The following is a 12,901-nucleotide window of genomic DNA, read 5'->3' as shown; positions in this document are numbered from 1 at the left end:
GGGTTAAGACGGCTGGGATACAGAGCGAGCTCTGAAGCTAAATAGGCTTTCCACTGAACAGAAAAGGGCTTGCCAGGTGGCTCAGCATAAAGAATCTACCTGTCAATGCAGGAGCCGCAGGAGGAGTGGGTTTGATCCCTGGGTTAGGAAGGTCCCCTGGAGGAAGGCATGGCAACCCACTCCAATATTCCCGCCTGGAGAATCCCATGGACAGAGGAGCCTGGTGGGCTACAGTCCATGGGGTTGCAAAGAGTTGGAGCATGCACACATGCTCAAGACAAGATATACACCTGGTTACACCAACTACAGATTTGGCTGCTCTTCTAAAAATTAACTTGACTGCAAGGTCCATGAAGAGCTCTCCTTGAGAGGAGGGACAAATAGATCTTATTTTTACACTTGGACTTAATAGTCCCTCAACAAAATGTTTAATGGAACCAAACACACAAAGTATTAATATTTATATATCGACATGACCTCACTTTTAGAAATGCCTTATACTTTTTCTATAAGCCTTAAAAGTAATGGGGAAACTAGTTATCTAAGCAGAGTACAGGTTTTGGACTTTATCATGGGTTGATTTTCTCTCTCACTTCCTCATTTTCGCTTCTCAGATTTTCCTTGGTTGTTAGAGCAGCTGCAGGCAGGCCAGCGCCAAAGACTAGTGACCACCCTGCTGTAGGGTGGCCAACTTCAGGTGACATATCTGCTAATTTAACGCTCAGGCCCCATGAGCGCAGTTCCAAATATGAAGTCACCTGGACTCTGTGATCCATGCTGGTGCGTATTGGTGATTTCACAGCACAACTGAAATACAGGTCATTTCTAGAACTGCATCATTCATCAGAGTAACGAGCTATGTCGTGTTTCACAACTCTGGGAGGAAAACATGAAAAGGAAGGAAATCCTTTCTTCCCAGGTATGGCCTGCAACAGCCTCCTCCGAGGATGTAGTACACCAAGGATCAAAAGAAAGAAGCGTCTCTTTTTCTCTCAACCTTCCCTGGGCGTGAAATCAACTTCTGGACGTGGCTACAGGGTCCCGGCCTTCCTAAGCAGTCCAGCCCAGAGAAGAGTCATGAAGAATGCCCTCCCAGGACTGACCTCGGGGCCAAGTCACTTCATTTCCATCAAGGGAATGATTTCTAATTCCTGACTTAGCTTTTTTCCTCTTTAGTCTCCGAACTAAACCAATCATTTTCCATGTTTTCATTTTCCAGTAGTCATGTATGGATGTGAGAGTTGGACTATAAAGAAAGCTGAGCACCGAAGAATTGATGCTTTTGAACTGTGGCATTGGGAAGACTCTTGAGAGTCCTTTGGACTGCAAGGAGATCCAACCAGTCCATCCTAAAGGAGATTAGTCCTGAATATTCATTGGAAGGACTGATGCTGAAGCTGAAACTCCAATACTTTGGCCACCTGATGAGAAGAACTGACTCACTGGCAAAGACCCTGGTGCTGGGAAAGATTGAAAGGCAGGAGGAGAAGGGGACAACAGAGGATAAGATGGTTGGATGGCATTACCAACTCGATGGATGTGAATTTGAGCAAGCTCTGGGAGTTGGTGATGGACAGGGAAGCCTGGAGTGCTGCAATCCATGGGGTTGCAAAGAGTCAGACATGACTGAGTGACTGAACTGAACTGAAAGCAATCATTTTAAGAAAATGATTTTGAGCAGAGAGCTGTTTATTCCCCAAGTTTTTTCTAGAGCGCTTCTAGATACAGCCAGTACATTGATGAGCAGCGAGGCCAACATCACAGGCCCAAGCTTGCTGTTAACATCAAGGGAAAGCAGGTGACTGGTCTGGCCACTGTTGTAAACATCAAGGTTCAACACAGCCACATCACAGGGCATTTGCAGTGTACGAAAGTGACTTGAGGAAAGCGTCTTTTAAAACCCCATTTCAACACAGGAGGCTTTTCTTCAGTTGTTTTGAGGACTACTGTGGACACTGTATCTACTTGGGTGGCAAGGGCTGCCAAGAACTGTCACGATGCCTTTTCCATTTATCTCCAGGACCTGCGGCTCACTAGGATCCTTTTATGATCATCTTGTGTATCATTGCCGGGAAAATTTCACGGACGGAGGAGCCTGGTAGGACTACAGTCCATGGGATCTCGAAGAGTCGCACAGGACTGAGCAACGTCACATCTTGTTTATCATTATCCTCACATTTTTTTTTTTTAATTTACAGAAAAGGTTGAATTACATTAAAAAAAAAAAAAACCTATAAGGTGGGGCTATCTTACTGGACAGCCTTCCCTACCTCAGTTTCTTTCTCTTTGTTTTAAGTGGCAGTCACAACCCCTATCTTCTTGCAATGTGACTACTGGCTACGATGAATGAAAGGATGAGAACGGATTAACTCAAGAGTGTCTAGGACATGGTTAGGCAGTCAATAAATGCTGGCAACTATGAACCCAAGCAGGACACGTGAATTCTCTCACTGTCAGGGAACGGAGTCAGGCAGCACAGTGTACAGCAGTGTTTCTCAGAGTCCAGTCCACACGACCAGCAGCTTCTACATCTCAGAACCGGTTAGAATCAAATCCTTGGGCCCTGGAGTACACTATATATTATGCCTATAGGATCAGAAAGTCTAGGGCCCAGCAGTGTTTGTTTAATCAAGTGTTCCAAGTAATTTGAAAGAATCTGGCTCAGAAGTTAAGAACTTGAAGTTTGGCATCAAAGGGACCTGGATTCAAGTCCTTATTCTGCCGTCTTACAACGCCGGGCAGGTTATCAACCTTAAAAGCCTCTGTTTTCCAATCTATTATTTTTTTAAAAAGGTAGGGACGGAGTGGGAGGGAGATCATGAAATTTAAACGCGAACCGATTGGTGTGATGCCTGACAAGTGGAAAGCTTCCACACGTAGTAGATGAACGGAATGAATCTCAGCCGTGTTAAGCAAGGCCTCTAAACATGGCAACCTGCCACATGCGCTCTGCAAACCTGGAGTCAATTTGAACCTAATCTGAGTCCAAAATCTGGCTCTTAGAATTGTGCTCAGATCCCACCTTATATCATGAAAAATGTGCAGGAAAATTGGGTTTTCTTTTGAAAAAGGGACTAGATTCTATGTGTATCAAAATCTCCCCACGTCATGGGACATGGCCCAGTCTTCATACTCTGTTGCTGAGACTGAGCTTCCATCACATCCTTCTGCTGGAGGATCCTCTCTCCCTAACCTCCTCTATCCTGGCTGTCTAAAAGGCACAGGCATCCCAAAGAAATAAAGGATAAGGAGACATGGAAATGGTATGTTTGAATGACAAAAGAGAGACATTATGCAAGTTTTATCCAGGCACCAAAGCAACATGTTCAAGCCTAAGTATGATGTGAATATACCAACTACTTCGACAACCAGAAGTCACGAAAGTTTCAGAACATGCACTATGATTACAAGTTATAGTAACTTGATTACACTTGGAAATAATCCAGCTTTTCCTATTATTGCTCAAAGCAGATAATAAGCACTTTATTAACTGTCACTGTCCTAACACTGGCATTACTTCTATACGTATAGATGTAATTGTGAACTCACTTAAAAATTCAGACATTTCCCTTCCTGGAACTTTAAACGGTTCCTTGCAGTGATGCTGCAAAAATCAATTTAATACTGTATTTTCTGTATTTAGAAAAATAGATACACGCTATCGATACGAGTAAAACCATTAAATACACATTAATAAATTTCAAACTTCTGATTCTTTCGCAAATTATGAAACAGAAATAGAGTAACATTCTCAGGTACCAAACAAACAAAAGCACTCAGATATGCTGCTATCCTGATAAAGAAAACACATTACTATGATACACTAAGAAGCAACCAGAAACAAAAAGAAATAACAGACGTATTCCAAAATTAGAAACAACAGGACTCAGAAGAAATGTTTCTAAATTTCTTCCTCTTGTTTTGCACAAGGAATCTCTGAAAGAGTCAATCTTCCTTTGATGTCGAGGAAGTAAAAAATGGATGGAGTTTGTTGCTTCTCCCACAAAGGAGCAACAGCAGGCAGAAAGCCTGAAATTACCAAGCGTCTTTATGCTAAATTCCAGAGATTACTCTTTGCTTAAAAAACAGTCTTCCTTTGCACCGTGACTAATGTGAAGAAAATGGCAATTTACTGCAGCACTTTGCCACAGTTTACATACAAAACTTGAACTCTGCGTGGTATTTCCTCTCCTTGTGGGCATTATATCATTCTTTCATACAACCCATCATTGAGTGTTTATTGTCGGGCCACAGAGTCAGGGTCCTATGACAGGAGACGTCACACACAGATGAATGTACTCCTCCTGCTTATATGGTGGTGAGTATTGTTGTGTGTGCAAGTGCACAGCCAGACACACTCACCTGGTGCTAACTGCAACCGAGTTTGTGCTAACGTTAGATGAAACGGCACTTGACAGAGAGGACCATTTTCAGGTTAATAAAACTCTTGCCATGGTTCCAGCCTCCCCAATGTACAGTTGAGCATGAATGTTAAAGGTCTGGAGTTATTTTTACTTCACAGCCTCTGTTGCTGCCGACATTTAACTCAAGGTGGAGTCAACTGCGATCGCTACAGAATCGGTCCACACAAACCTGCTTGAATTGCTCTGAGAACAGGGGCGGGGTCTAAAGATGAGGTTCACAATGTGAATTTTACAGGGAAGGTAAAAATTACAGAACTCTCTCTACTCTTGAAAGAATTTTAATTTACAATGATGCTCATCAGTCCCCAGAAAGCAACTTTTGTTTCCATCACTCTTCTTAGCGGGGAAATTAGCAACACCAAGGAACGAAAGGGAGGGCGGAGACACAGGGCTGAGTGAACAGAGGCAGCGAGAAGAAACCGACTTTTAAGAGTACAAACCTCTTCGGAGGAGGGTAACCCAGTTAGTTCTGCATCTTTGGGAAAATTAGCTGAAATTCTTGTCAGCGGGCCCTGCTGGATAGGGGAGGGCTGGCAGACAGGCAGGACCACGGATCTGGGGCGGGCACGGCTGCCCCAGGGCTTGAAGGGCTCATCCAAGGTTACCAGCTGTAAGGGGCGTCACAGGGGCATCTAGCCAGGCTCACTTCTTCAGCCTGAGTCCACGTCCTCTCTGATCCACTGGCTCCCATTCCGGTCTCCTCTGCTAGACTCTGGTCTTCCTACAGCTGAGACCCACCGTGGCCGATTTTATTCATGGCTCCGTGTGACGGGCTTTCAGATATTTAAACACAGCAGTCTTGTTTCCGAGTCTGCTTGCCTACAGCCTGGGATGCCCCATCCCCTCACCAGCTCACCTCTCTCCCCTCCACTGAAAAGCCCGCCAGTCTCCGTCCATAATCCCCTCTGCTTCTCTCTGCACTGCAACCGCACTCCGTCAGTAATCATCTAGTGTTAACTTGATAACTATCTCACACAGTTAATTTCTTCTCCCTCAGCCGACAAGTAAACAGGACACAAGTGATGGCATCACCGAAACAACAGACATGAGTTTGAGCAAAACTCCGGAAGATAGTGAAGGACAGGGAAGCCTGGTGTGTCCATGGGGTCGCAAAGAGTTGGACATGACTGAGAAAGGCAAACGATAAGAACAGTCCCCTCTTACCCTTCAAAAAGCCTTCCCTCAGGTGTTCTGGCTTTTTTTTTTTTTAATTTTTTTGGTCACATCCCAGGCAATCTGGGGCCTTATTTTCCAGACCAGATTGATCCTGTGCCCCCTGCATTGGAAGGCAAGTCTTAACCACTGGACATTTACTTCCTAACTTCACTCTAACTCTGGCGTAGAGATTTCAAATCCAGAAGATGGCAGGAGGCCCGATTAGCATCTCCCTTACACCACCGAATGGGATCCTCTCATTCCTTCAGAAATAGGAAGGAGAGGCAACATTTGCCTGAAAGGCAACATTTGTGAATAATTCACCTTCGAAAGTACACACGGCTTGTGTGCCCCCAAAGTGCTGCTGCTTTGGGGACACAAACACAGTACCTAAAAAAATGTCAATACTTCCAATATTCTATGTTAAAAAAAAAAGGCATTTTTTACATAGAGTAAATTATCCTACTAATAAACATTTTCTGAGTGTTTCCATGTACTACACACACTTTAATATCTATGTATGAGTTAAATCCCCATAAAATCCTGCCAAGTAGAGGCAAGTATTATCTCCACTTAAATACCCTGTGCAGGGAAACAAAACAAAAATCAAAGGAGCCTGTGACTGTGCCACACACGCCCCTCTAGTCCAAGTTTGTGGTTTCCAGCCATTAAGTCTCTTGTGCAGGATACAGCCATTGGTACTGCCAATTCCGGGCACAGATTTAACTATTGATATGTTACTTGGATTGACGGGCCACCAATTTCTGGAATAAACTGCAAGAAAGGAATTCCTTAAAAATGTTCTGGAGGGCTACTTCCCTGGTGGGCCAGTGGTTAAGACTCCATGCTTCCAACGCAGAGGGCCCAGGTTCAAATCCTGGTCAGGGAACTAAGATTCCATGTGACTTGCAGTGTGGACCCCGAAAAAAAGAAATTCTGGCAGGAGGAGTTGTAAGGGGCCCTGGGCTTTAAGACGAGCCCGCTGAGGAGGGGTGCATCGCTGCCTCCGCCTTAGCACGCCCGGCTCTAGCAGTAGCGGCTGTGAGTGCCCACGGGGCCCTTCACACCAGAAACCTTGGCAGGAGGGTCTCCAAAGAAGTGAAAAATAAAGCCCGACTGCAGATGAATGGAAGATACACTCCAAGGACACGCAGCTCTTAAATTCTTTAGAGATTTGATCAAAGATCAAAAGCAGACTGGATAGCAATTTCTAGGTAAAACTATATGATGCTTAAGAATTGGCAGGAGACTATAATACGATTCAATTTAACTGTTTGTATTGCCTGCCTATTAAAGTTAAAAAGAAGAGATGCTAACAAAGCCAAAATTGTGAATTCCCTCTCCCTCAGGGGCTCTTTAATACTGGGACTGGCCTGAAATTTTGAGTTAGAGCAGAGGTTCTCAAACCTAAGAGCATATTCCACTCATCTGAAAAGATGACTAAAACAGATTGCTGGGGCCACCTCAGGGTCTGGAACTCAGCAGATCAGGGGTGGGGCCTGGTCTACTGATACTAGGATTTGCAAGTTTTTTTTTTTGAGAATTTTTAAAATTTTCATACAGTTCAAATCAGTGCTCAGGATTCACTTCAGCTCCTTCACTGCCAAATCTGGGGGCAGGGACTGCTTCAGCTTCTCTGCCTGCTCTTTTTGATGACCAAAGAGTAAAGGTATCTGCTGTATCGAACTTTAAACTTCACATTTTCCTTATTTTCTTTGACCTGGACAGATTTGGTGTCCTTCCCCTTGGCTGTGAGCAGGAAGCCCTTGATGTCCCCAATTGTGTAAGACGCGGCCACAGGGTGCAAAGAGCGCGGCTGGAACCTCAAGCGGCGAGAAGTGAGCAGAGGGGAAAGGAAGGATCTGCGTTTGTAACGAGTTCCCCAATGATGCTCAAGCTGTTGTTCCCTGTACCACACTTCTGAGAACCATTGTTTAAAGGCATATTATACAGCTCCAATCCACTCAGGTGACACAGAAAATGAAAACAAATTCAACTTAAAAATGAAACTGGAGGGCATTCCCTTACAGTCCAGTGGTTAAGACTCTGTACGTTCACTGGCAAAGGTAAGGGTTCAATTCCTGGTCAGGGAGCTAAGATCCTGCAAGACTTGCAGCATGGGGGAAAAAAACTGGAAGCAAAAGCCTATGCTTCAGAAATCTCTATTATGACAACGATGACATATTTAGCAAAATTAGTAGCTTGCTAATTCTCAAATTTGGGCCACTTGGTTGAATTTTAAGTAAACTTTTTCCCTCAAAGAACACTTGAATCATTTTAAAATAAGTTCTTCAGAAACACGGTTTTCTCTTTCTCTCATCTTCTCACTTATATATAAAATACACAGTAACAAGTATTCAACATTATTAGTCATCAGGGAAATGGAAATCAAAACCACAGTGAGGTACTCACTAGGATGGCTATAATTTAAAAAGCAGAAATACCAAGTGTTGATGAGGATGTAGAGAAACGGGACATTGTTGATGGGAAGCTAAGACGGTACAGCCTCTATAGAAAACAGTTCGGTAGTTCCTCAATGAGTTAACACTGAATTACTGTATAACCCTGCAATTCCATTCTGAGGTGAATAACCAAAAGAACTGAAAACAGGTACCCAGACAATTACATGTACCTGCAGGTTCATACATTGGAGAAGGAAATGGCAACCCACTCCAGTGTTCTTGCCTGGAGAATCCCAGGGATGGTGGAGCCTGGTGGGCTGCCATCTATGGGGTCGCACAGAGTCGGACACGACTGAAGCGACTTAGCAGCAGCAGCAGGTTCATAGCACCACTGAAAGCCAACAGGTGCAAAGAACTCAGATGTCCATCAGTGGATGAAAGGAAAAGCAAAGTGTGGTATATATGTGCAATGGAATACTGCTAAGTCGCTTCAGTCATGTCCGACTCTGTGTGACCCCATAGACGGCAGCCCACCAGGCTCCCCCATCCCTGGGACTCTCCAGGCAATAACACTGGAGTGGGTTGCCATTTCCTTCTCCAATGCATGAAAGTGAAAAGTGAAAGTGAAGTCGATCAGTTGTGTCCGACTCTTAGCGACCCCATGGACTGCTGCCCACCAGGCTCCTCCGTCCATGGGATTTTCCAGGCAAGAGTGCTGGAGTGGGGTGCCATTGCTTTCTCCGGCAATGGAATACTACTCAGCTATAAAAAGGAATGAAGTGTCAATATCTGGAAATACTGAATATGCTACAATGTGGATGAACCTCCAAACATTATGGTAAGTGAAAGAAGCCAAACACAAAGGTCACATATTATAATTCTATGTATATGAAATATCCGGTATAGATAAATGCATGCAAATGTAAAGAAGATCAATGGCTGCCAGGAGCCACAGAGAGGAGCAATAGACAAGTGCCCACGGGTAGTGGAGTGATGGAAATGTTTTGGAACTAGAGAGAGGTGGGGGTTGGACACCACTGCAAACACATATATGCCATTGAACTGTTCACCTTAAAGTGACTGATTCTGTGCTTTGTGAATTTCACCTCAACAAACTGTTTCATAAAATTAGTAACAAATTTTAAGAATGCCAAGACTCCAAATGATTATTTGGAGTAAGTAAAATAATAAAAACATGGGAAAATACTCAACTTCACTAATAATAAAAATAAATGCCAAATAAAACAATAATGAGGCTTGATTTTTAAGACTCTCAGGATATCAAGTTTTTGTTTTGTTTTGCTTTGTCCCAAGGATGAAATTCAGTTCTGGTGGAGGATATGGGAAATCAGTGCCTTTCATTTATTGCTAGTAATTCTGTAACTTGATACATCCTTTTAACAAACAGTTTGGCAGTATTAAAAAACCATTACACTGTTGATCCCGTGTAACCTAGGAGGGCAATTGTTACACAGTGTTCCCCGAACCCCATCCCACCTGACCACCCCCAGAAAGACTCAGGAGCCACCTTAAGCATCTTACTAGGTTCCTGTCTTTCCCATCAGCCTATGGGCTTCTCAAGGCCAGGGACCCTTCAGCCTTCTCTGCATCTCTAGCCCGATGCCTTCCTCGCACGCAGTCGGCATAGCATCTGTGTTGGCTGACTGAGTGGGTGCAGGTTAGAGAGGAAGACAAAAATGAAAACAAAGACACCATGGAAGAACTGTCATTTTAAAAAATGTTCTGTTTACACAGATGTAACAGTACATTGCATTAACTAAAAGAATAATATGAAGGTTGGTAGGAGGAAAACATCTTTAAAACCTGAATCAAAATACCTGGTCTCATAATTTATTTTAGTTGACTATCATTACATTATGTATCAGAAACGAATAGCTAAACAGAAAACAGATTCTTAGTTACAAAGAGGGCAAAGAATTTATTTCAGGTGTTTTAAAAATTCAGCAAGTTCTTTTTTTTAAAAGTATTTTACCAGGAGAAAACACAGAGGTCAGCAAACACTTTAACCTGTACCTCTTTTCTCTGCTAAGTGCCAAGAAATGTTTGCTTGTCGGATTATTTGGTTTTGGAAAACAGTTTGAGAATTTAAGTGGATATGTTGGCAGAGAAGGTAAGAATGTTTAGAAGAGGAAGAGGGCTTAAGAGATTACTGTCCAAACAAACAAAAACCCACCACCAAGGTCTTGTTCTCCTACCTAGAGTTTAAACAACACACAGTCGTTACAGATTGCATCACAGATAACAGCTGTTCAAGGACCAGGATGGGAAGAAGCTTGACATTCACTCTGGAAAACATACCCATTACAGCAACAGAGATGACACACGGCTCACTCACCCTCTGTGTGGACAGAGCCTTGTTAGATTCAACCTCATTTTTACAGAAGTCGACTAAATGAACCTAAGCTACTTTTATCAAAACTTAAGGAGCTAGGCTTCCCAGGTGGCTCAGCGGTAAAGAACCGCCTACCAATGCAGGAGACATAGGCTCGATCCTGGTCTGGAAAGATCCCCTGGAGAAGGAAATGGCAACCCACTCTAGTCTTCTTGCCTGGAAAATCCTATGGACAGAGGAGCCTGGTGGGCTACAGTCTGTGGGGTCTCAAAGAGTTGGACACGACTTAGTGAATAAAACAACCACAAAATAAGCGAAGGTTCATTTAACCACATACCACCATTCCTCGACAAGATAACTGGAAGCGGGGCAGAATCTAATAATGACCACTAAGGTTCATAATCTTTCTATATGCTTCTTTGCTTCTTTTGTGAATTGTCCTTTTTAAAATTATGTTGTTTGTCCTTCTTAACGATTTGTGGCAACTTTTAATATATTTTGATATTAATCCTTTATTAAGCTGTAAATATTTTTCCAAGGGTATTACTTATCCGTAAACTTTGTTTATGATGAGTAAAAGGTTGATTATTTAAAAGTGTTAGGCTAATTGGATAGCCAGTTAGGGGATAAAAGCTAGATCCTATCTCTTCCTTACAACAAAATTAATTTCAGATAAATCCCAAGAACTATATGTGATACATGAAAATAACTGAAGTATGAAACCCACTGGAAGAAAAGATAAACAAGAATTCTTTAGGACTTCTGGATTCCACCCCTTAACCTAGTGTTTCAAGCTGTAGCCCCTTAACTCTTGCCATTGAAAATAAATACAATGAAAACAAAATCATAATATAAAATTTTATCAGACTGCTGGCAGCAGCTTTGAGCTAATGGCTTGCTCTCTTTATTAAAAAAGCAATTAAGTATTAGAACAACAGACTAGTTCAAAATTGGGAAAGGAGTATGTTAAGGCTGTAAATTGTCACCCTGCTTATTTAACTTATATGCAGTGTACATCATGCAAAATGCCGGGTTGGATGAAGCACAAGCTGGAATCAAGATTGCCAGGAGAAATATTAATAACCTCAGACATGCAGATGACACCACCCTTATGGCAGAAAGTGAAGAGGAACTAAAGAGCCTCTTGATGAAGGTGAAAGAGGAGACTGGAAAAGCTGACTTAAAACTCAACATTAAAAAAATGAAAATCATGGCATCTGGTCCCATCACTTAATGGCAAATAAATGGGGAAACAATGACAGACTTTTTTGTGGGCTCCAAAATCAGTATGGACGGTGACAGGAGCTATGAAATTAAAAGACACTAGTTTCTTGGAAGAAAAGCCATGATAAACCTACACAACGTATTAAAAAACAGAGACATTACTTTGCCGACAAAGGTCTGTCTAGTCAAAGCTATGGTTTTTCCAGTAGTCATGTATGGATGTGAGAGTTGGACCATAAAGAAGGCTGAGCACTGAAGAATTGATGTGGTGTTGGAGAAGACTCTTGAGAGCCTCTTGGACTGCAAGGAGATCAAACCAGTCAATCCTAAAGGAAATCAATCCTGAATATTCATTGGAAGGACTGATGCTGAAGCTCTGATATTTTGGCCACCTGATGCGAAGAGCCGACTCATTGGAAAAGACTGATGCTGGAAAAGATTGAAGGCAGGAGGAGAAGAGGAGACAGAGGATGAGACAGTTGGATGGCATCACCGACTCAATGGACAAGAGTTTGAGCAAGCTCTGGGAGATGGTGGGGGACAGGGAAGTCTGGCGTGCTACAGTCCATGGGGTCGCAGGAGTTGGACACGACTGAGTGACTGAATAACACCAGCAAGTATTAGAAAGGTGCTAAAGACATAATATTAGCACCATTAGATCTCCTTGATCTAATAAGAAGACTTGAAAAGGGGAGGGGGGGAAGACTAAAAATTACTTACTGTGACTTTCCTACTCCACTACACCTACCTGGGGAAATACAGTCCTAGGCTGAATAGAAGACCTCAGCAAGGAATGCAGACCTGGGGCAAATTTTAATTTAGGAAAGCCGACCTGAGTGTGATGGACCGGGTGCATAAAAGTAGCAGGTCTCAAAGTGCGGTCCCTGAACCAGGAGCGTCTGCGCCACCTGGAACCTGGGTAGAAATTCAAGTTATTAAGTTCCTCCCCACAAACTACTAAATCGGAAATGGGGAGGGCACGGTCATGCTTTCCACAGGATCCTCAGGGATCCTCACACCTGTGAGAGCTGCAGAGAGGCTGAGACGGAACCCCATCTTCCCTTCCACCTGCGGAGAGGAGGCGACCACAGTGACAAGGAGGAAGGTGACCGAGGTGGGGGCTACGCGGAGGGCAGGGAAACAAAATAACAGGATTTGAGGCTCCTGGGGCCGGCAGCCCTGCCAGATATTTGAAAGCGCAAAAGCTGGGTAATGAAACATTGGGAGTGTTACTCAAACAGTGTACTCAACAGACGTGAGAGCAGGAACCGATAAAGTCCATCCACAAGGCTACGATTTGCAGCTTCAAAGGAGTGTGTTGATAGCAGCACAGGTAAGCAAAA

The 12,901-nt window shown here is 43.3% G+C and overlaps 1 protein-coding gene and 1 non-coding gene across 2 annotated transcripts in view; one reads left to right on the top strand and one right to left on the bottom strand.

Annotated features, from left to right (window-relative positions):
* The window catches only part of WWC2 (WW and C2 domain containing 2), a 152,984-nt gene that overhangs the window by 67,896 nt on the left and 72,187 nt on the right, over positions 1-12,901 (bottom strand). The window lies entirely within an intron of this gene.
* On the top strand, positions 6,396-6,468 carry TRNAW-CCA (transfer RNA tryptophan (anticodon CCA)). Its single transcript has one exon. It is a non-coding gene; the product is annotated as a tRNA-Trp (tRNA).

This window comes from Bos indicus, chromosome 27, assembly GCF_029378745.1.
Source record: "Bos indicus isolate NIAB-ARS_2022 breed Sahiwal x Tharparkar chromosome 27, NIAB-ARS_B.indTharparkar_mat_pri_1.0, whole genome shotgun sequence".
Classification (NCBI taxonomy): domain Eukaryota; kingdom Metazoa; phylum Chordata; class Mammalia; order Artiodactyla; family Bovidae; genus Bos; species Bos indicus.
Note: the sequence above shows the minus strand (reverse complement) of the source record. Positions and strands in the feature narration are given on the sequence as shown.